The sequence below is a fragment of the Parasteatoda tepidariorum genome, chromosome 3 (genome assembly GCF_043381705.1).
Source record: "Parasteatoda tepidariorum isolate YZ-2023 chromosome 3, CAS_Ptep_4.0, whole genome shotgun sequence".
NCBI classification, from domain to species: Eukaryota; Metazoa; Arthropoda; class Arachnida; order Araneae; family Theridiidae; genus Parasteatoda; species Parasteatoda tepidariorum.
Window position 1 is genome coordinate 71,666,131 of NC_092206.1, and position 25,708 is coordinate 71,691,838.

Here is a 25,708-nt window from a genome sequence, read left to right on the forward strand (position 1 = left end):
TAAATCCCGTTAATACTGCGCATGGTGGAATTGATGTTTTCTCTGTCTGGGAATACTGCAGCTGTTGAAAGGGGCCAATGAACTTACAAAAAAACACATTACGTACTGGTCTTAAACAAGAAGCGTTAAACGCAATTATGAACATCTACCTAAATGGAAAACCTCTTACAGATTTCTGTGCCGAAACCTCTGTAAATCATTGGCTTGATTGTGGAACTGGCAAACGTCATATTTGATTCATTTAAAAAAAGCAGTACCCTCGGATAAATTGACCTTTGTCATTAAAATTATTTCATAAAAGAAGTACTAGGCTACTATTAGTTACCTAGCATTTCTTTTATTACTGTATATTGTAATTCTAGTATTTGTAAACCTATTAACTACTAATTCATAGAGCAATTTATATAAATGTTTGTAATAAATAAGAGAAAATTATATTTTTATTTATTTAGAAACTACGGGTTAGTTTCAAAGGAGGACGGGTACATTGTTGGATAAGCCGTCCTGTGGGACGAGTAAAATTTCTGAGTTTTTTCGAGCCCTGATATATATATATACATATATATATTTCGTTATATCGTTTATTCGTTTCATTTTGACGACTCCCTCTTGGTGCGCTAATTTTTTTGTCCATGAGTGTGTATATATATATATAATTCCCTAAAAAATTGTAAAACTTAACATTGTTACTGCGCGAGTTACTAGTTTGTTATGAAAGCAAAAATTTTCAGAAGAAATGGGCAACAATTTGAATAAATTATGTTTAGTTTGCAATCCAAAAAATAACCTTGAAGTTTAAATTCCTTGAAAAACATGCTGTTATTGTTGGCAAACCATTGTAAGTTCTTTTCAAGTCTTTCTCTCATTTAAAACAATAAATCAAAGCTTACAAAGCATTTTTTCGAAATACAACAGCATATTCGCCAAATCTATTTTTCTTGGAACATCATTCAAAGCTTATTTTATGTTTTAGCTTAAGCTTTCATTATTTATATACAGCTTTTTCAGAATTTAAAAATAGTTTTTTTGACAAATAGAAGTTTTCTTGAGTTTTGTTAAACTTGTTAATGATTATAAAATTAATGTTTTTAAGTCATTAATCTGTGTTTATTAAACTAACTTGATCAGTTTCACCTTATTGTTACATGGTTATCACCTTATTGTACACTAACGCTCTATTTCCAGAGCTCAAGGCATTAAAAGTATTAAAGACCCATACATTTTAGGGAGGGCCAAAAAATGGAAAGTTTAGAGAAGTGACTTCTAATAAAAGTTGTACTTTTTTTTTGTTAGGAAATAAAATTAGAAATTAATTATTTATTTCTTTAAGTCGCACATGATCTTTCAAGAAAACATCAAAATTTTTTATTGTTTTTTTAATATAAATATTATTAATTTTTGTTCTAATTTCCCTCGCGTACTTTCTTTCAACACCTTTTAATGCATCGTTAAAAACATTTATATTTTTTGTATACTTTTTAAATCCTGCATAAGCTTTTAAATTTTTGGTAACTAATAAAAATTTTAGACCAAAAAAGTAAGATGTGCTATTTTATTTTATAACCGTCGTTGAAAAGCTTGGCGTATATATATATGGGAAGGATTTCGTCAGAAACAAAGAAAATTTCGTCAGTTTTGAGTATAGATTTCTTAAAGTGCATCAAAGCGTAAACAAATGATAAATAAATAAAAGAAAGCTTAAAATAAACGTTTTCTATCAGCGTATGCCATTTTTGACGTTCTCTTTCTTAGGTTAAACTTATAATTTGTCAAATCCGAATGCTCCAACATACAATGGGATAAAAGAAATTTCAAGAAATATCTATATAAAAGCATGGATTTACTTCGAGTTTTTGACTTTGGTATTAAAGCATGAGGAATGGGGAAAAGTCTACAATATAGATGTTTTTCTCGAGTCTGACTTCAAAGTTTAAACTATTCATTCAGTTTCTGCACATTGAAAGAAATTGATGGACGAGAAATACAAAACATCATCCGAAACTTCTCAGAATAGAGAAATGATCGATTCCTCTTTTCCTTTTCCTGTTTTTCTTTCACGCATAATCTTCTTATTTTGTGTATATATATATACATGCGTGTGTGTGTATGTGTATATCGTCCCGCAGATCGTTAAGACACGGTTCCCAGCAGATCACCGAAGTCAAGCATCAGTGTGCGGGTGGTTAGTGTGTGGGTCCGTGACCACTTGAATCAGCCTGCGTAAGAACAGAGGGTGTGCGGTATTGGTCATCGTTAAACTGTTCTACCGTAAAGTACTCGACTTCGCTTGCAGGTCGTCAGGCTACCCAAGCGGGGGTGCCCTCCCCTCTGCAGAGGATCAAAATTGTGATGGCATGTCGTCGGATCATCCTCAGGAGGGATGTTTCCCAGACCGCCGCCAATAGCCTATTGTGCAGCTCTAGAACGACGTAAATGAACAACAACATATATATATATATATATATATATATATATATAACATATATCTATNTAACCATATATATATTTATATATATATATATATATAATCCAAGTATTTAAGCGTAAAATTAAGCGATTATTTTTTCAATTAAGTTTTGGGTTAGTCTGTTTTTAATTTTTTTAAAAATCTAATGCATGTTTTTTTGTTGTTATGGTAATACAATTTAAAGCATTTTGATTTTTTTTTAAGTAAAAAGACGTTTCGTTTCAAAAATATTCAATAATGAAATTGAATATTTCAGAATATTTTGATTTGTTTTATATCATGAAAATATATTTTTTTATTTTACTGATTTTATTTTTCTTGTGTAAAAAGACATAAGTACGCATTTTAATTTATTGCAACGCTTTTTTTCATTGTTTTAATTATCTGTACATGTAAGGTGCAATTTTTTATGCTCTAATTATTTGCAAATTTTGCATTAGTCATACTGTTAACTCGTTTTCAGTAGTAATGGAATCAGAAGAAAAAATACACTGGAAACGATGGCTAACCTGTTCAGATGGCAGGGCCGCATTTTTAAATAGGTAAAAGTAAAAAAAAAAAGTTTTTTTTGAGCAGAAAATCCTTATTAACTTCTAAATCATTTATCAGATCTGAAATTTGTCTCATTCAATTAAAACATACTTCTACTTTGGAAACAGAACCTTTTAAGTCTAAATAGATGCACGTTAATGTTCCATTTTTTCATCCCTCCAAACGACGACAATTTAGGACGTACAATTTTTTACCACTTGTATCAATTTTTGGCTATATTTACAGCATTATAAATAATAAGTTAAGCCTCATAATCGAGAAAGATGCAAATCATTTTGTATTTAAAAATGAACAGATGAAATTAAGCATTTGCAAATCTGAAATTGCGTTCTCTGAAAACAGGTTTTTCGTTAACTTTTTTTTCATCAAATTTTAATGAAAAATTTATAACATTAATAATAATAATTTGATTTCTTTAGTGAATCTAGTGATTTATTTGAATCTGTGTTGTTAAAATTGCATATATTTTACACTCGTTATTTACTTATCGTCCGGGGCACTTAAATTAACTTATAGTTAACAGGTGTTTGCGATCAATATTGACTGTAAAGTGTAGAAGCTGTTTATTGGGATAGCATCGAGGTTTAGAAACGTAGCTTTCCAAGAATTGGAAATTAATTCTCCTTTTAAGGTTTAATTTTCGCTCAAAATCTCGACAATTCCCTGAAATGTGTAATTAGCACACTTTAATTATCCTGTCATTTAAAGTGCGATTCAATTCAGGTGACTGGTAGTAAATTAATTCCTTTTTACCACGAATTACATACTCGGTGTATCTTAATCTTCATTTTAAACAATGTAGTTCATATATTTCATACTTTATACTTAGTGTTACATGTACTTTAAATAAAATAAAGTACCCTACAAGTTTTATGCACTGTGATTATTGTAAAAACATTTGCATAAAAGATTCATTTTGATGGGTAAAATATCAACTCTTTACTTAAAGATAGGAATTGTGGAAAAGAAGAAAAATTAGGATAGCAAAAACGCGAGCACGTATAATTAAAGAGAGTTGTATAATTATTCCAAAGCAAATGCTTTTATTAGTATATAATTAACAAATAATTATAAAAGTGAACTAAATTAATACAGTTTTACTTTATTTTATAACCGTCGTTGAACAATCGACCCAATTTTTATGGGTTTACGACTACTAATGTTCAACTCCGTAGCCTTGTAATTTTGAACCCAATCCAGAAGACAAGGAAACTCCTGGATCAAGTATTGGGAGAAATTTGCCTACGTGGACGACTTTCTGATGGAACTAACCAGCATTTGCGCTACATGGAGAGGAAAACCACGAGAACCTCTCACGGTTAGCCTGACAGAAAGAGGACCTTAACCCATGATCCGTCTACCACTGAGGATAATTCACGTCAGCACTGTGGTCGGTGCAAGCCGGATGCGGAATTCGTAATTTTTTCTTTTAGCAGTGGGAATTTCTAACTTGATAATGTAGTTGTAGTTCATTTACGTCGCACTAGAACTGTTGGACTATTGGCGACGGTCTGGGAAACATCCCTGAAGATGATCGAAGACCTGCCATCACAATTTTGATCCTCTGCAGAGGGGAGGGCACCCCCTCTTCGGTCGCCCGATGACCTGCGCCCGAAGTCAAGCACTTTACGGTAGAACAGTTTAATGAGGAACACACCCTCGGACCCTTCGCAGACTGATCCAAGTGATCATCCACCCACACACTGACCACAGCCAATGATGCTTAACATCTGTGATCTGCTGGGAGCCGTGTCTTAACTATCAGTTCACTTCGGGTTCCAGAAAACGTCATTTGCTTAAAAAATTATAAAGTTTGAAGAAATTGACATGTTTTGAGGGCTCAAAAGTAGGCGATCTTTTCACGACTCACCAGTAGTGAATGAAGAAAACAGAACAAATAAGAAAAAGAAAAAGCAAAATTGCCAACGAAAAATTGGTAAGTAAATTAAAGATTTATGAAAAATAGAAAAATAATAGCAGCCGAGAGATATAGTGAGCATAGGAGGTGAAAGATACGAGAGCAAAAAGAGTTAACTCAGCACCCCTAGAACTTAAAAATACATTTTACGTTTATTTTCCTCATATGGCTGCAGTGATTTTCAATAGTTTTTATGTCACCTTTATTTCATTTTCGATATTTTCATTGGCAACTTCGCATTTTCCTATTCAAATCTGTTTTGTTTGCCTCATTAACATTTTGTGAGTCCTGAGCATATGTGCCTATTTTCAAGTGCTTGAAGCATGTTGAAATTTTCCACTTTAATAACCTTAAAAGCAAATGAATTGTTTCTATATATCTTTTCGCTTCTGTTTCTTAGAAATATTATTTTAATTGGTGTGAATGGTTTGTCAGAATGAATGAGTTAGTGATTGAAACAATGACTGATGGGCAATATTCGATCTTCATTGTCTTTAAAAAGGAAAGCAACGATACTTTTAAAGAAAGGTTAAAAAGTCCTTAAAAAAAGTAACTTCTAATACATGTTGATTAAAATTATCTTCAAATGTACTGCATACATTTTTCCAAATACAAACTGCATATAATGGCCACTATAAGACGCAAATCAATTAATGGAAAGCAGCACTATTTTAAAGGAATGATAATAAAAGCCTTTTTGGATTTTGAAAACGATTTACAATCTTTTTTGCTACATAAACTTTTACAAATGTTCTAGTTCGAATAAAAGGGAAACGGTGCCTAGAACTAGGAATAATTGAAGCTTAACAACCCCATCCCTCCCCCGTCAGGGGGTATCCGGAGATAGAACTAGGAATAACTTAAACTTTACAAAATCGCGATTAAGTGAGAGGTTTCACGTATGTGAATTTTTACACAACGTATTCATATCTTATATTTGTACTGTACATTAGTATCTTATGTATAAGTATCCTTCAGACGCTAATGACTTCGTTTCATATAAATTCATATATTGCGTATACATATTTCATATTCATATTACGTATGCGCATTCGTATTCATATTTCACACATCCACATGTAGCTTCAAAATAAATATATTTTTATCATGACATTTTATATATGTATCTCAAAAATTCGTATAAAGTATATTTTCGTATTTATATATTTATATCTAATGTATATTTATTTTATATATAGTACATTTACATCCTATGCAATCATATCTAATGTATTTTTGTCTTATGCTCACTCGTTTAATTCTTTCAAACCATAACTATTAAATATTGATAGTTATCCACATGTAGTCTTACTATACATATTTTTATCCTCACATTTTATCTAAGTATCTCAAAAAATCGTATAAAATATATTTCTGTATATATGTAGAGGTTGGACTTTGGTATATTTAGCCAGAATTAAGAGCATACACTGAGAAAATAATACTAAAATGAACAAATTTGAGAAGAGTTTTAAAAATGTCTGTACCGTCTGAGCGTTAAAACAGATCTGCGGTTAGAGAAGGTGGTGCTGCTATTGTGCGTGGATGTGCATTCTCACATTTATATATTCATATCTGAAGTATATCTCTCTTATATGAATGATGCATTTTCATCCTATATATTCACATCTAACTTATTCATATCTTATGATCACTTGCCTTATGCATTCAAACCATAATTATTCGTATTAAGTTTTTTTTTGTTTCATATATTAAATATTGGAATCTTATGTATTGGAATCCAATGTATTCAATCTATATTTGATTTTAACTTTTTGAATCCTGCGTATTTCTGTCTTTAATATACCAGATGGCAGGTTACCTTACGTCAAACTGTGTATTTTCATTTGATTGGCATAGAAAGGTTCAATAATTAATCCTTTTTTAAACTTATTAAATATTAGTGCGTCAAGCTTGATTCCTTAAGACTTGAATAAAGACGCGCAAAAACCTCATCTTTCAGTTTTTACTGCAAATCATGTTTTTGCTTTTTTTTTTATCATTCTTGCTCTGATAAATCTCTTAAATGCAGCATTTTGTTTATGAAGAAAATTTAATGATCACGCCAACCTTCACTTTTGAAGTGTAAAATAAAGTATGTAAGAACCTGCGCAAAAACATTTCATTTCACTGAGACTGGTAAAATCTAAAATAGCCAATGCGAATGTGAATTTATCGGAGATTTTAGAAGGTTTCTCAAACCTTCTTTTGTAGAGGCAGATTCAATCTCAATATAAAAGGGATGCTTATACAAGATTAGTGCAAACCTCAATAACTAGCGTAAACTAGCAGAGTTAAATTTAACATTGTTACAAGTTTGCATGGTTTATTTCTAATCATTTATAAACCTTGATGGTCTTCATGATAAAAACTGTTGCTGACATTAAAATCATCCCAACACCGCTAACTGGGATATAGTTTTAATATTCAGGATAAGACACTAGAATCTTTAACTAGCTATATCATTTCTTATGCATTCAAATCTAAATATCCATGGATTATGTTTTTTCCATCTTCAATGTTTAAACCTTCTGTGTTCTTATTTAACGCATGCGAATTTTGCATTATTATCATTTAAGAAATTGCCTTTTATGCTTGTCAATTGGATATCAAAGTAAATTGTCCTATGACAACTCTAATAAGAATTTTAAATTATGAAAAAAGTAGAATAAAATCGTTTGCCAAAGGCATCTTATGAATAGATTTGCCTGATTTTCTTCCTAAATGGAAGTTTAAGCCTTTATACATCGACTGGACTTTTAAATCTTTCTTATAATATTTCGACATAGAATTGAAACGAAACAAAATATCAAACCAGGCCTTGTTTGTTCCTGTAACATGACTTTCCATTTATAATTACTTTTTGGCAACACATGATTGTTTGAAATTGAACATTTTCTTTGGAACTGTTTATTTCTTGATTTTTGCTCTCAGACGTCATTATATGATCAGTCTTTGTTCGTTAATTCAACTTTCTATTTCGGCCAAATTTGCAAAGAAGTCTTTCTTAATTTTTCATTGATTCATATACATTTTCAACATTTATTAAGTCCTATTTAATTGAAAACTTCATTCTCTTCAAAACTAGACAGACGTGTTTGCTTGCTAAGAACCGTGCTAACAAATATGCTTAAAAAATAAGCACTTCATGTTTATTCAGTTTTTAATTCAGATTTCTATCTTGATTAAATTTCCAAAGAAGTCTTTCTTATTTTTTTATCGACTCATTAACATTTTCAAGTGGCTCTGAAGCGAATTATTAAATGTAATCTACTTGAAAACTTCATTATCTTCAAAACTAAATAAATATAAGTTTGCTTGCTAACAGCAAATGCGAATAAATATGTTTTAAAAATAAACAATTCATATTTGTTTATTTTTGAGGCGAATGAAGTTTTGAATAAGATATTGTCTTACCGCTTCAGTTACTTGGGGTTATTTATTTAAATTATTAAAAGTTTAATTTTAATTAATGTTTTATTACGTGAGGATCTTTTCTAATGATGTTAAAGTCTCAACAGGAGTTATATTTATCCAATCAATATTTCATAAATTGTATTGAGTGTAGTATTTATCTATCTTATGTGGTTTTGCTACATTAAATGAAATATTTATCAAGGATTTCCTTTTCTTTATTAATCTAATATATATAATTCTCTTACGTGGTTCCCAAATTTTGGCTGTATTTCATTCCGCCGGCTTTGTTTTGTTTACGTTACTATTTCTCTTACACGGCGAATCAACCAATGGTTACCGCTAAAAATGTCACTTTCCAAATCTAGCTGAGGTGGCTCAACATATAGCGCTTTTAAGAACGGAAACTGAAATAACCATAGATCATCAGTTTTGGCAATCTCATACTATTAAGCTAGGCAGAAGTGAGTAGTCTTTGTCGATAGATCTCTATTTTAGTATTTTGTTGAAAGTGCTTTTTTTCACGAATTTATATATTACGAATTTATTTGATGATTTCTGATTGATATTGCGAATTATACTATAGCACATTTCTAATAGGTTTAACTAATTACATGTCATTTATTTGAATTCAAATTTATTTTAATGACTAAGTATTTACTAAAAAGATGTAATTCTTTTTTTAAAAAAAAGTTGTTATATGGATTTGAATGATTGTTTTGAATTCTTAGAATTTTCTGCATTTGCAACGTACCTAAGTTGTAGCGAGTGAAGCGAGCTTTGTTTGCGAAGCAAACCATATAAGATTGCGTAGCAATTTTCGGGGGTTGGCGTGTGTTAGCCAGCAGGGGGCGCAACCCACTAGTTTTAAGTAATATTATAGTAGTATTTCTTTATGTAAGCCCATTTACATTATATCTGTTTACTCATTTTAGCAGATATATGCAGAAGAAAATGGGACTTGACAGTTGAAGAAATTAAAATTGTATGGGATTAGTTTTAACAGATCTTGACACAACTGAATTCAAAATAAAAAATATACAATTGCAAATACTATTGCAATTGCAAATAATAATCAAACATTTTAATTAATTTTATTACAACTGCGGTTTACATTTTAATATTTCTAATTGAGTTTTAGAAATAAAATATTATGCACCAGGTTTTTGTTATTCTTAATGTCTTTATGGCATATTTTTGCTCAATATGTATCATCAATTTTGTATCAAAACCCAATGTTCCAAATTCAAACTTTTAACATATAATAATACATATATTAATGCACAAATTAATAATGAATAATGAAATATAAGTAATAATGAATATAATCAAATACTATAATTACTTTTTCTGCAAACACTTAATTCGACTCACAATTTCTTTTTATTGCTGATAGCATAACAAATACTTCTTTCAAAATAAGTCCCTTAATTAGTTACATGCATGAATTAAAATAAGTTTTAACAAAAAAAAATAGTTGAGCGTCTACATACCAAGTAACAAAGGTGATTTTTTTTAAATTGACGAACCAATTATTCTAAGAAACTATTTAATAGTTTAGTGCTCTGAATAGTTAATAGTTTAGCGTTTCAGTAGTTTATTAGTTTAGCGTTTCAGTAGTTCATTAGTTTAGCGTTTCGCAATTTTTTATACATTTTCAATTTGTTTGCCATAATCTTTTTTTTAAAAAATGCTTTAACAAAAAATAGCCTGTTCATCCTTTTATGGTGACTATTAAAATTTCTAATGGTTAACACTTCTTTCAAAATTCTCGGCATCCTTAAAAAATATCTAACCACTTAAAATTGAAAAAAAAACTATGTGTCTAGTTCTCCTTTTATAAATTTGGGTTTACTAGTTCATGCTGTAAACTATATGCCGTATATTTTTTCTTTTAAACTATGCCTAAAAGATTATGATAGCAAATTCTTTTGATTAAAATAAATTCACAGAAAACTTTTTAAAGATAAAATATATGTTTCTCATCAACAAGTTTTTTCTTTATAAATTCGATTAAATGATGTAGAAAAAATTAATGAGATTGCTTTCAATATTTTTTCTCAGAAAATCTACATAACATAATAATATTTATGAATTATTTCTACAAATTGATAAAGTGTTTTCATGTGTATGTTCTGTTTATTAGAATCTGATGCTGTAAAACGAACAGTGTGGTACAAATCTTTTTACTTACTATCATGATATGACTTCAGGTTAAAAGAAGAATGACTGTTTTATGATACCAATAATTCGGCAATTTTTAGTAATTGCGAATTTTTAAGGCAGATTTAGAAATGTGAAAGTGAAAATTAGTGCAATAAGAATCATATCGTTTAAATAACAACAAATATTTATTTTTCAGTATAATGTGAATATGTAAGTAAATTTTAAAATCAAGGTTTAATATTTTTTTCTTTAAAGAAAAGAAATCAATTTAGTTTTTGGAATATTTTTCATTTTAAGTTCTGCCTAATTTTTTAAATTGCCTAATTTTTACCTAATCGTCACTTAAAACCATTTTTAGTAGAAGTTTTTCCAGCTTTTGTAGATGCATGTCATACCAGCTACCTGTCATGTTCTTTAAATGAACTTCACCTTTCAATGAATTGAAGCTGAATCGCTTTCTGGCTATTTGTTCCTTGAATTTATTGAACAGATGTTAATGTTGCACTGTTAGAAATCTATCGGAAAAAATGACTAAATAACAATTTATTTAAACGTTATTTTTCGATTTTCCTACAAAACAGTCCAAAACCATAAATAGGATGGTAATAAAACTGTTAACTGTGAGAAAACTTGTCTAAGAACTGATTTCACCTAATACGGCTAAGCAACCAGAATTTTATTGCACCAACTAGGCCCATCAAATGAAGCCACTTAGTTCCTTGGAATTGCGCACATATTATAACCGAGGGAGCTAATCTGATAGTCTTATGACCGACAGAACAGGGGTTCAAGTCCAAGCATTGACACCACAATATTTCTTCCATTTCCTACAACACATGAAGAGTTTCCAGTGTTCTACACTCCCCAACTTGCAAAAAGCTTAGCTTCTATGTCCAGTTATATTTTTTTGCAGTTTTAATAACACGCTAGTTGTAAATGGTTAAGAAACCGTATAGTTTTGTATTTATGGTCTTATAACCATTCTAGTTGAAAATGGTTTCAAGCCTTACAGGTAAAAAAATTTATTTTCCGTAAACTTTATGTTTAATCAGATGGCAAGACTGCTGAAGGTTATCTTACCATAATTTTAGAATGAAAATTCTAACAGTGTGGTATGTAAGGATACTGTCAAAATTGTTGCTTAAGAGCTACTGCTTATTGGAGGGCGAAACGAAAGTGGACGTAAAAATGCTTTCTTCACAACATGGCGAGTAGCTGGTATAACATTAACATACAAAAGCGTTTTCAAGCTGTTTCGACTGAAGTGGCTATTATGTATAATAAAAAGGCCAATGTACGACATCCAAAATTACCTAATACAACAAGGTAGAAAATTAAAGAGAAAAAGGAACCAAGTCACAACACTGCTAAGCTGCTAATGTTATAACTGTAAATTTTAACTTTAGCATAAGATAGGAAGTTATACATATTACTTTTCGAAGGAAGTCGAAGGTATGATTTTTTGCGGTATAATACCACCAACCTAAAAAACTGCTCCCGCACTGACGACATGATAGTGCTCCCCAGATGACGCTGCCGTGTCTGTCACTGCTTGCATTTCAACTTCCATTTCTTTACAATTTCTTTTAAGGTTAATTGTTTCTTGCAATGTTTTAAATGTTGTGTAAATATCTGCAAAAGCCTGTGAAAAAGATCTAAACTTGTAGAATTTATCTTTCACCTTCCGTTAATAACCATATTAGATCCCTCAGCCTCAAATTGACTGGTATTTATCCAAATCCTAATCCTTAATACTAATTTTTTATTATTATTTTATTCCAAATCTACATATCACTTTGTAAAATAACAGCGTTTAATTTGTTGAAAAGGACTGTAATTTTTATAAAGTTTACAAATAATAACTAAAAAGGAAGTTCACATTTGAAACTGAAAAATATTTTGAAAAACTGGAAAAAAACAGCTGAAATTGGGCAAACTGAAAAATATTTTTATATAATTTTAATACATAAATATTTTGTTCCCATTTTTTACATCTAACTTTTCCATACTGTTGCCATAAGGTGAAAAGTAACAAACAGTTTGTTTTTTTTACATTACTCAATTAATTAGATATTGTATTTTTTTCAATTATAATTTATTACCAAGTTTACCTATTAATGAATATCTCATTTTACCTCTTTGTAATTATAACATTCTTTTAATCATGTTTAATAAAAACATTTTCAATTTTTTTAACACAAAATAAAGTATGAAATTTTTTAAACTGCACATTTTCAATTCAGTGCACGAGAAGGCATACTCATTTCAGATCAACTTACGGTATAATTCACCAGTACTTTGGGTGCATCATCCGTAAAGTCAATTTTCCATAAAAACCCTTTTTACCATAAAATCTATATTTTTTGTAAAATATTAAATCACAACTTTTTCAGTAATATTTATTTAATTAGAATTATTTAGGGACATTTCGGTGATCATTGCTGTAAAAATTACGGTATATCAGATTTATTATTCTGTAACATGTTTAGATAAAAATGAATGGTACGGTAAAGAGTACTGGCTACCTGAGTGCCGATACTTTTTACCGCAATTTTTAACAATATACAGGATTGATTTCTAAGTACAGTGTCTTAAAGTTATAGATTTTAATCACCATTTCTAAAAAAACATTTCGTTATTTTATAGTTGTTATGCTTTCGATATGAATTAAGTGTAAAAATTTATACATTATACGTCGGACATCAAAACAAACACTCTTATTTTAAGGCTTAAAAGCACGCCGCCAAATAAAACAGCATAGTAGATGAGATGAAAACAATAGATAAACCACAATTGTTGTGCCGTTCAAGTAAAAACATCATAAATTATATCTCTTTGTCACAGACACGTTCCACCACGTGATAAAAAAGCAAAGTAAAACATCTACGGTTAGTATGTATGAGCAACGTTTCTATATTTACATTTGGATAAAATAGAATCAAGTTTTTAAGAAAATTTCTTTGCAATAATTTTGTTTATATTCCTTTTTTTAAAAATTGCATCATAGATTTGTGCAATTGCAATATTCTCTAAATTTATTCCGTATTTTAAATTTATAACAAAAGCTAAATAACTTTAAATTTTAAATTTGTATTAGAAATTGATTAATTTTTCGAAATAGCATGAAAGTTGTTTGTGCCCTACTATAATGAGTAATACTATAATGAGTAACTACTATAATGAGTTATTAGTGTTAGAAATTAAAAAAGAAAATTAGGAAACATCAATTTTTATCAGAAGGTATAAAGAATCGAATTGTATAGAGAAAAATGTCTGACTCTTTCGCCAGTTAGAGTAAATACGAATGCATTAACAGGATAAAAAAAAAAATTCTCGTCAAATTACAGTACTGTATGATAATGACATTTCTGGTAAGAAAAAAAACGTTGTTTTGGTAATACAAACTAAAATATATAGTATTTAAACCATTCCTTCTGGTATTTTTTCTGTTATTATAGTAAGGGTTCACCAAAAATTCTAGTTTTCAAAATTATAGTTGTTATTATTATACATTTAGGGAAAAAACTAAACTAAGGAATAAATTCATCCGAATAATTTTTTTTTTTGCTATATGGTTTTTTTATGCTCTATAGTATCATGATAAATTTACCAAATTTTACCATATTTAACAAATTTGATCACAGATTCTAAAACAATTTTAGTAGTTAACAATTTTAACAAAATCATTACTAAACCATTTTGGTAAAAATTACTGAGCTTTTAGTGTTCCCATAAAGTCAGAAACACGGTAAATTTTACCTTATTTTGGTAATTTTGAGCATGCATTTTTTCTCAGTGTATTCCTAAAACTGCAAATCAATATGGATTGTGTTTTCTACACTAGGGAACGCTGCAAGCTTGGTACCGCCTAAATTTCCGGATTACTGTTTCCGTTGTATTTTAAAGCCATTTGGCATCATTGATTGTTTTGAGATTCTAGCAAACATTATATTTGATTACTTATTACTTGTGTTTACAATGCTAACAATACTTGTGTTTACAATGCTAAAAGTGTTAACACTAACGTAAGATGGTGAACAGCTTGCAACAAGAACGAACAGTAATAAACTATGGAAAGAGGCCATATCAAGACTGCCAAAAGAGCGAGTTATTCAAAATCTAGCAATCATGTCACCTTTTTTTAACAATATATCACTAAATAATTAAAGCAAATTTTTACTTCAAACTCATCCGAATTACATAATAACATTAATATCTAATGAAATACGACAGATTTGAGCTCAGAAATTATGTAATGTATTTCTTTTATTGAAAACAATATCATCCTTTTGAAAATATCGCCTCGCAGAATAACATGTAGTAAGCAGTTGCAAACTTTCTAACCGGAACTGGAACAGGCATACAGCTCCAGATTGTTATTGTTTACATTTCTACTGAAAACACCATCCATAAGTACATTTTCTTGTGAGTATTTGATGGACTTCGATTTGGAATTCCAATTACAAGTGACTATGCATGTTTTCAATGTATTTGCAATATTGTTTAAATTAATGTTTTTATTGTTTTGGGAGACCGAAAAATCTGTTTTTCCTCAGTTACTATTTTTGTCAAATTTTAAATTCTAACTTTTAATATGGAATAAAGTTACTTAGATCTACAACTTATTCAGTATTTTCCAATGAATTATAAGTGACAAAAGTAATTAAATTATGTCACGTTCATTTTTATCAGATATTCTAAGTTAAAATAAGTTGAAGTTAATTTAATTTGTAAGCTATATAAATTTAAAAGTAAATGATAAATAAGTATGAAATATTGCTTACTGCAAACATTGTTTTCATGATATGAAGTATATTTGCCTTAGAAATATTGCAAATTGGATTTTATAATTTTTTTAATTGTCTGAATGTTTTAAAAAAATTTTGATTTTGAAAATTTCGATTTTTTGAATTTGACCTTAAAACTAATTTTACGTCTGTTAACCGACTAAATTGCATCAAACTTAAAGAATTTGTTTTTAATAATAAAAGCTGGGTTTTTGCAGAATTTTTATAAGTTTAGAATATACAATTTAGCATTACAAACTAAACGTATTTCTAAAAGCAAAGTCTTCACTTAGAACATGAAATACATGTTCAAAATGTAGATATTAAATAATCTTCAATGAATTCATCTATCTTGACTTCTAAAAAGAGGTTTGAATTTATTTCAGATAAAGTCTCTAAATAATGTTTCTCAGTTCCTGGCTTAAAGTTTAAAGGATATATCTGAATATGAAATTGAATTTCATATCCTACTGTCAGAAAATTTAGAGCTATAAGAATTTGACATTTAATCAACAAATTCAAAACAAAACATCAAACGTTGATGCTAACTAGGAATATCCATATACGTTAGTCCACTAAAGTTCATAAATTTAGTTGAATACTTAAAGTCTTGGATTTTATTTATTAAAATTAATCTTCAAAATTTGAACAGTGCTCCAAAAAACGGACCACCCAGAATAACATTTGATCTAATGATCGGATCCTTAATGGCTAGAGAGGTTAACATCAAATATGCTAATTAATGAGGTGTAGACGATATTTTAAGCTACGAAATCAGACGTAAAACCGTACTTTCTCTAAATAAATATAACTTTTTTCGACGGATTCGGATTTCTTACCCCCAATAGATAGGAGATACCCTTAATCGAGGAAATATGGCCCCAATGGTTAAGTCTGGAGAGCCCTCCATAGTTTGATCCCTTTAATGTTAATTTTACTTTCTTTGCAATTCGCTATATCTCGAGAACTGCTTAAGCGAATTGAAAACTTTTTTCCTACAAATGTAAAATTTGTTAATCCAAAAGTAATTCCACGAAAAAAGTAACTTTTAGTAAATATTTATTATTATTTATAAATTTTTTTTATAATTGTCGGAAAAATTTTGAATTGTAAGGGATACAATTTTTAGCATAATTTTAAAGAATATAATTATTCATGGCAAAGTACAAAATTTGAGCAAAATCGGTAGAAAAGTTCCTGAGAAATTGAATTTCAAATATCAATCAGTCAAATAATTAAAATTCGAATTTTTAGAAACTATCTACGGCTTTCGCTAAATGTGTGTACTTTTCCATGTAAAATTATATTCCTTAAAATAATGCAAAAAATTATATATACCTTACAATTCAAGTTTTTTTAAATATTACGAAATAAAATAATAATTAGCGAAAATATTTACTGAAAGTTATTTCTCTTTGCATGTAATTGTCTTTGAATGAAGGAAATTTATAATTCTGAGCAAATTTTTTTCTATTCGCATAAGAAGTTCTCGAGAAATAGTGAAATACGCAAAAAGTAAAATTAACATTAAGGGGTCCAAAATTTGAAACGCACTTCTAATCAAACTATGGGGACTATATTTAACTTATTACGGGTACCCCTATATTTGGGCGGTCAGAAATCTGAATTAGTAAAAAAAAAAACATATCTATTCAGAAAAAGTATTCTTTTGTGTCTCGTAACTTAAAATTACGTTTTTATGTTTTGTAACTTAAAATATCATCTGTACATAATAATTAGCCTATTTGAGGTCACCACCTAGAACATGAAGATCTGATCATTAGATCAAGCGTCATTCAGGGTAATCCGTTTTTTCTTTTTTTTTTATTTGCGCACTGTACATGTAGATTGCTTGATTTTTCCCTAAATTTCATTTTATAAAAATAAATTAGTTTTAAAAAAGAAAAATAATCTATCTTTAAAATTGTTTTAATACAAAAGAACTAAAAAAATGCTTTAAATAAAAAAAATTTTCTTAAAATTACTTAATCATGCTGAACACGATTTTAATTGAAATTCCGAGTATAGCCTTAATTGAAGATTTCTTTTCTTTAATCTACACTCTTTGCTCTCTTTTTTTTTCCTCCGATAAAGGTTTTCGATGTATAAATAAATTACCTTTTGTAAGACATTCTATTAAGGTTCTTAACACAATCTAGAGCACTCTTGTTCTGTCTTCGATATTCTTTGACATTCACTACAAGCAAAGGAAATTAAATTAGACTTCTATACCTTTCAACTCGATTTACTCCAGGAGAAAAAAACCTTTCTTTAGAAACAAATCTCAATAAGATATAATACAAAATAGAAATTTAAAAACCAATTTTACTTAAAAAAAAGACAATTATTTGCTCTGAATTCAAAATAGACACCGATATTACTCAATTAATCGATAATTTTTATATCTTATTTATTTATTCTTTTAGTAATAGGTTTGAGTCGAAAAATGGAGAAAAAGAACGAATTAAGTAAAAGTGTTTTAAATTTTAACTCATTATGAAGCTTATTTTCGTGATTTTGGTTGGAACGTAATAACCTTTCCAAAATTCAAAAGCTGAAAACTAACTATAGTTAATTAATCTCTGAATAGAACAGTTATTTTATTTCCGAATAGAAAGCAACGTAGAATTTATTGAAAACAAAAACAGACATTTAGTTCTAGCCCCCCCCCCTATATACCATAAATAAATAATTTGTCTTCTTATATGAAATAGGCTATCATAACACTCAGTCAGTTCAAAACACTTTAAGGCCATTATTTTTCTTAATTTTGCTCTTTTTTTCCAAAAAAAAGGGATTAAAAACACAGTGCGAAATTCACAGAGCTGTTGTTTGCCAAACTGTTTTTATTCAAATCTATATCAAACTATTGATAAACCGAAGCACCATTGAAGTAATGTATTGATTACTAGAACATGTTATTAAAAATTCTTAATTTATGTTTCATGCAATCCAAAATAATACAGCTGAAATAAAGTCTTCTTGATTTTGTGTAGAAAATGTACTTTTTTAAGATTAAAAACTTAAGCCCCTAGAAAGCCCCTAGAAAAAATTTTACGAGAATTTCCCTATTACGCACTACTCTCCCATTAATTAATATGAGGGAAACTGGTCTTTTGATTCAGGAAAAAGTGCAGCTAAAATTTCGGAAAAATCCGGGACTAACGATCTGGGAGTTAAAGAAACATGCATATTAAGAAACTGTATGTATATTTAAAGAAGTAACTCACTCCCTTCTCCCCCTGTACAGGAAAAAATGAATGGGTGAAATAAGTATGTAGAAATAAAACCACTAATAGTCAATGTATCTACTATGCTTATGTGTGCCTTGAAATGTACTAGTTGCATATTTACTTACTTATTTAAGTTCTTCATGCCGTTTGGCGCATAAGGCAACCAGCCTACGTTTTCATGTGTCCCCGGTCCTTGCTTTGAGACCTGGCTTCCTCTAATCATTTAAATTTTTCGCTGTTAAAATAAGTTTTGATTTGTCTCTTACAAATCAATTTCAGTCTTCCCCTTTTCCTCTCGCCATCAGGGGCCAAAGGGAAAAAAATATGAGTTATTTTTATATTGGCCATTTCCACTTTCTCTTATTGATTTCATCTTCCATTGCAGTTAGATTTGAGTTTTCTAATATCGTTCCGTTTCTAATTTTAACAGGCTGAAAGATTTTGAAAGTTCTTCTCAGACAGTTATTTTGAGAGTCCTCAAGTTTCAAGATGTCGAATTTTTTAAGGCACCATGTTTCGAAGTCATATAGTAATGAAATTGTTGAATTCCAGAATTTTTCGAGGCCTCTAAAAACTGTTGGTCGGGGTGACTCTGCTCTTAATATCTGCCTCTACTCCTCTACTGTCGTCGAAGTCAGAACTGAGATAAATGAATTATCCAACATTGCCTATCTTCTTCAAGTTTTAGTTTCCTTTGAGATCTTGCATTCATTCTCATAGTTTGGATTTCATTTTTATTTATAAACAACCTCACATTATCAGCATATTTCTTACATTAATGTGCCTTGTTTTCAAAGTAAGATTATCTTGTTGACATTTGCACGATGTCTCCAGCAAAGCCCAGGACTTTCAGGACAATAAATCTCCACCTAATGCCACATTTTTGATCTGAAGTTATGTTCCGCTAAAGCTAGTTAGTTACAAGGAAGGACCAAAGATTAGATGTCTCACGTACCAGTCTGTTACAAGTTTTTACTTCGAAAAATTCAGTTAAATATTCATCCATATCTTCTCTTAATTCGCTTTTATGGAGTATAATTGTTATTATATTGACGAACATTCAAGGCAGTTTATGATTATTCAAAATGTACCATAATTTATCTCAACTCACTGAGTTAAAGTTGCATACCATGCATTAATTCCTGGAGGGTAGTTGCAGCAGCATTGTTCCAGGTTTGAATAATGGCAGCATTTAATTCCGCCATAGACTATAACTATTTCCTTTTGGCAAATACAGCTTCGCTAACGATGTCCACTGATATTTTCTTGGGGATTGAGATCTGGAGAGAGGCAGGCCATTTCCGTTCATCCATGCTATATTCCCAAAAATCTTCCCCAGTGAAAAATTTGCATCATGAATGGAACAACTAAGAGAGGCTATAAAAGTGTTTCGAGCTTTTATTTTATTTATTTTTACTTCTATTTTTTTTGTGTGAGTTTATAGCCTTTAAGCGACTTGGAGAAAAATTTAGGTTAAGTTTACCAATAAAGCCGATTCCTCTCAACGACATTAATGAGTCACCACCTGTATAATTATAAAGAAATCCTCTTCTTTTCGCATGTCATTCCATAAGAACAATAAATAATGTTGAGCATCCATTTTTTTTCTTATCTTCTCTCCTTTGGTTGTGGACAACTTTCAATATAGGTTACAGTTTTATTCTTATAAATAACAAATTGCTTACGTGATACAAAAACGTAGATTAAAAAAAAGAAAGAGAAAATCTTCTCCAGTGGACAGCAAAATGGAGGTTCGTTTATGATGTTGAAAGATTCTAGCTATTGTAGTAAACTTAGCGCAGCTTTTTACCTAGCATACAGAAAATCTACCGTTTTTTTATTTTTTTTTCGTTTCATATATATANTAGACGGATCATGGGTTAGAATCCCCTTGCTGTCAGGCAAACCGTGGGAGGTTTTCCTCTCTATGTAACGCAAATGCGGGTTAGTTCCATCAAAAACGAGGCAAACTTTCTCCCTATACTTGATCTAGGAGTACCCTTGTCTTCTGGATTGGGTTAACAGTAACAAGGCTTCGGAGTAGAACATTAGTAGTGGTAAACCCAAAAAATTGGGTCGGCTGTTAAACGATATTTATAAAATGTTATAAAGCGTTAACTCGCCAAGCACAACCACGTGATTAGGCTCAACCAAGTAATCTAATCACGTAAATTACTTCTCGAGTTGAGACTCTAACCCATGATCCGTCTACCACTGAGGATATTTCACGTCAGCACTGTGGTCCGTGCAAGCCGAATGCGGAATTCAAATCGAACAGCCATAGCCGGGATCGAACCCCGGTTCACCTCATTGGAAGGGGAATTCTCGATCCCCTGAGCCATCGCGGCTAAAAGTCTACCATTTACTGAAAAAATGCCTGAAACCTATTTATTATTATTTGTAAAGAGTTTAAAAAACCGAATAAAATTTTTCAGCTGGGAAACATCTCCATTTACCTTGAAAAATCTTCGCTGGTAGGATTTTCCAATAATAGGTTTCAATAATAATTTTTTAATAATGTCATGAAAAAATTCTGCCATTTCCTCTCATCTCAATTCCCCCAAAAATTACGATAGGGGTATCCTCAGCAGTTTCTGTCTATGATAGAATCAAATACTGCCATCATTAAAACCTGAAATAATATTGATCTTATTGCCCTCCAGGCAGATTGTCATTTATTTCAAGTCAATATTTAAATAGGACTGATATATTGACTTTAGTTATTTATAGGCAAATGTGGCTTTAGTTCGGGGAAGCACTTTTCCCTTCTTTTTTGCATATTCAGTTTCTTTTTCTACCCGGATGCGGTAAGGCGTGTGGTACTCCTTGTAAATATGTTTTTTTACATAGACTTTCTTACTATATATCTTTCGTTCTCATTGATTAACTTTGTGTCCTATGATAAATCATCTGGTCGAGAACAAAAGCTTACAAACTTAAAATTGAAAATGCAGGAAGTGTTTAAATGCAATTAAAAGGTACAAACAATTTGGTCAAACTAACTAAAAAAATGCTTAAGCATGTGGAACACCATTATAGCTTCTAAAAGGGGTTATTTTGGTTAAGGGAAATTTCCAATCCTTATTGAACTATTCAGTGTTTTTATAAAATACTATATTCATGTTTTAGAGTGGAATATTAAGTTTTGTGTATTTCTGGTAAAAATATGAAAAACAATAAGCATTAGGAAATTTTCAAGTGATAATGCACGTAATATAACATTAAAAGAAATAAATTTATAAATCTTCCCAAAATATAGTTATTCCATTATTTCAGAATTAAGAGTAATTTAAAATTATTAACGCTTTAAAGGGAAATGAAGTAGTTAAGTAAGTGGAGAATGATAATAATATTTCTCAGAATATAGTTATGATGAAATTATTTTAATTAACAGACTTCTGTCGTCTTAACTATTATATTTTACCAAAATACAAATTAATGAATTTCCCACATGTGTAGAATCACATCATTGAATCAGATAAACTCTAATTAAACATCTTTCTTTCAAATTATGTATGGCTATTTAAGCTAACCACAAGTAAGCAGTCATAATATTTACGAGAATTACATAAACAAAAATTACGTGCATTACCAAGAAATACGTAATCAATTTATGTTGCTGGTTAAAAGGGAAATATATTTCCTATTGATCATCCCCTTATGTTTTCTCCGAAACAGTTCCTTGAAATTTTTATTACTTAATCGAAGCAATATAATTTATGATTACCTGTGTCAAAGGCAATATATTTTGCTTATATAATTTCTTCCAATTTTATAACACAGGATTTTATACTAAAAACCATAATTATTGAAAAATCTATAATAAGGAAAAAAAATTAAAAAATTTCAGTCTTTCATGAATTTAAACACATAATTGATAGCAACAGTTACGAGGGATTCCAAAAGTTAAAAAAAAATCGATCCAAGTTACAAGTGAATTGTTTGGTTTTCTGGTATAGAGGGTGTTCAAAAATACTTGTTCTCTTTCGTAACTTATTGTCTATTTCTCAAATCTCTGAAAGCTTCAAGCTTTGTTGCAAAGTATGAAATTGCATGAACTAAATACCTAAAATTTATGAAATAGTNTATATATACACTTTTTCTTTTTTCTTTTAATTCTAGATCTCTTTCTCATTGTCCTTTCTAAAAAGACAATATTTTTTACAAAGCATTCTTTAAAATTATGCACTTCTTTTCTTACTTACAACAAAATTAAAAATGAGGCAAAATCTATTATAGTTTCGAGATATTGATGTATGATTCTTAGAAACAAACTATTTAAATTGCTGTTTCTAAACTTTACTCATTTAAGTTCTAGCACATGTTACTGATTGCTCCTATATATCTGTGGGAACTTGAATGCATCCATTTTAGACTTAAAATGCATATGCGGGAGAAAGGTTGCATTATTTATCTTTTAGAATTTATCAGGCTCTAACATAAAAGGCACTTCATAAGTTCCAAAGATAACAACATATTTAAAGGACTTTCTCTTAAGCTTTCATATTGATTCCTATGTGTTTATGATAAAATATATTAAAGGGATCAAACTTTATTAAATAAGATGAGAAGTATATTACTAAAGATGTAAATTAGATTCGGCAAGCTGTGTTTAATTATTTTAGGAAAAATATGGTAAATAATTATTGGCAAATGTCTGAGGTTTCAGAATTTCTTTACTAATAAGAAATTTCAAAAATTAATTTTTTGTTATGCTAACATTTTTAAACAATACTTCGATCCCTTTAGAGTAATAAAATTCCCCATAGTCACGTAATTTTTATTCTTCGTGCTATAACTTTCAAAGACATATTTTAATTCGAAATATATCTCAAATTTAATTAATTTCACACTTTTAATTTCGGGTAACTGTAGTGTCCTTGGAAAATGAGCATAGCATATTTCTTGGCAGAGTAAAAGTGTGTTAAAATAATCCAATTTCAAGCAAACTAACTTAAATCATGTATCGGCTAATTGTTCGAAAACTCTTTTAAAAATTCTTGTTAAAATTAAATATTTTTTTTACAAATTAGAATAAAATTAAAACACTTCATGTATTGGGAAGAAATATTGTGGTGCCACCGTTAGGATTCAAACCTCTGTTCCACCGGTCATGAGATTGACCCTCTCAGCTACAGTATGATCGCAGTTTCTCGTAACAAAGTGGCTTCATAAGGCATAGGCATAAGGCTTCATAGTTTGCATGGATAGAATTCTGGTTGTTAATTTGTATTTAAAAACAATCAATAAGCCTTTTTTCTTCATCTTAACAGTTTGAATATCACCTTTTTTATGGTTATTTGAATGTTTTGTTTGAATATGGTAAAATAATAATTAAATAAATTGCTATTTTACCACTTTTTTACATGAAATGTCTAGCAGTGTATGAGACTTGATCATAATAAGGCAAATACTGTACAGTTGGTTATTTACAGACTGATTAGTTAGAAGTAACTTTTTGGTTACGCTATCAAAAATTCCGGTGTGAAGTACCATTACTTTTCCCACACTGTATGTAGATACTGCATCATCCGCAAAATCCCATTTTACCACGAAATATTATCCCGTAATTTAAATTTTACTTTAATATTTATTCAAGCAGAATAATTCAGTGGTTTTACGGAAATTATTATTACTGTGAAAATTACGAATCAACAAATTTGTTTTTGTTCTCAACATAATCCATTAAAATGAAAAAAAAAGGTTTTGTTAATGGAAAAATGGAAATAGTTCGTGGAATTCTGTTACTGGAAATGCTCCTTTAATTTAAAAGGCAAAATTCCGTCAGGAATGTTCCTCTTAGCTCTTGATGTTTTTCCATTGATGAACAAACATATTTTTTCATGGTAACCAACAAGTGGCCATCACCCCAATGTGCGAATTCCGACAAATTTAAGATGGTCCAACATAAGAATAACAACTTATTTATTCATGTTCAACCATTAAGAGTTTCCATCATAGCACCTTTGATATCAATTGTTAGAATTATCATGAATAGTCATGACTACAACGTTGGAATTCAGACTGATTTATGATGGACCAACGTAAAAAAAAGCAACTTGTTCTGATGGTTTGTTTCTGCATTACCAACTAGAAGTTCCATTATAGCATTTTGGAAGTTTATTATTAGTACCATCAAGCATTTCCCTCATACTTTCTTGGAAATCAATTGCTGATACCAACATGAACTACTATCACTTCAATGTATAAATTCGGACTTCTTTATGATGATTCATCATAAAGAAGAACAACTTGTTTATTCAGGTTCGACCATTAAGAGTTTCCATCATAGCACCTTTGATATCAAGTGTTAGAATTATCATGAATAACCATCACTACAATGTTGGAATTTGGACTGATTTATGATGGATCAACGTAGAAAAAGCAACTTGTTCTGATGGTTTGTCTCTGCATTAACAACAAGAAATTCCATTATAGCATTTTGGAAATTTATTGTTGGGACCATCAAGTAGTTAAAAAGGTACCGGCAATTAAAGTACCTCTTTTTTTACCACAATTTGAACAGTTACAGTGTATCTATAATTATTTAATACGTAATTGATTACATATTTAACAAGCAATTAAGAAGCAAAAAATATATTATTTTAACAATTTCGACTTGTTTAAAGACTTGATAACTTGATTAAACTTTTTATGTAAGTTAAACGAATTTGAATTGAATCGAAAAGTGTACAACATACATTATAATAAACAAACATCAAAAGAAATCTTAATTTTTTAAACGAAAACCTTGTCTCCGGCTCACTTTTATTGGTGGAATCTGTTTAATTCAGCCGGCCTTCTTATTCATTTCCATCAACAAATTTTTCAGTTTTTGGCTCGCCTTAATAAGGGTTGTCGTCCATGAGTAAAGAGAACATGACTCTAAGAAACACTATTAAAGGTTACAGTTGCGACCGAATATCACAATTATCTTTAATTCTTTAATTTTTCCTGCAACTTTCGACTACTCTCCATCAGCAAATTTTCTTGATTTTCTTCTAAGTGCTTTTTCTTATTAAACGTGTCGTAATCCGTCAGCTAAAAGAATATGACTTAAAAAATATACTTACACTGTAAACGAACTAGGGAGCACATTACGGTATAAGTACCGGCACTTTGGGTGCATCATTCATAAAATCCATTTTACCGTACCATTATAAAATATTTC

The 25,708-nt window shown here is 29.8% G+C and overlaps 1 protein-coding gene across 1 annotated transcript in view; it reads right to left on the bottom strand.

Moving 5' to 3' along the window:
* LOC107449160 (proto-oncogene tyrosine-protein kinase receptor Ret) overlaps window positions 1–25,708 on the bottom strand; it is a 163,300-nt gene that overhangs the window by 83,883 nt on the left and 53,709 nt on the right. The window lies entirely within an intron of this gene.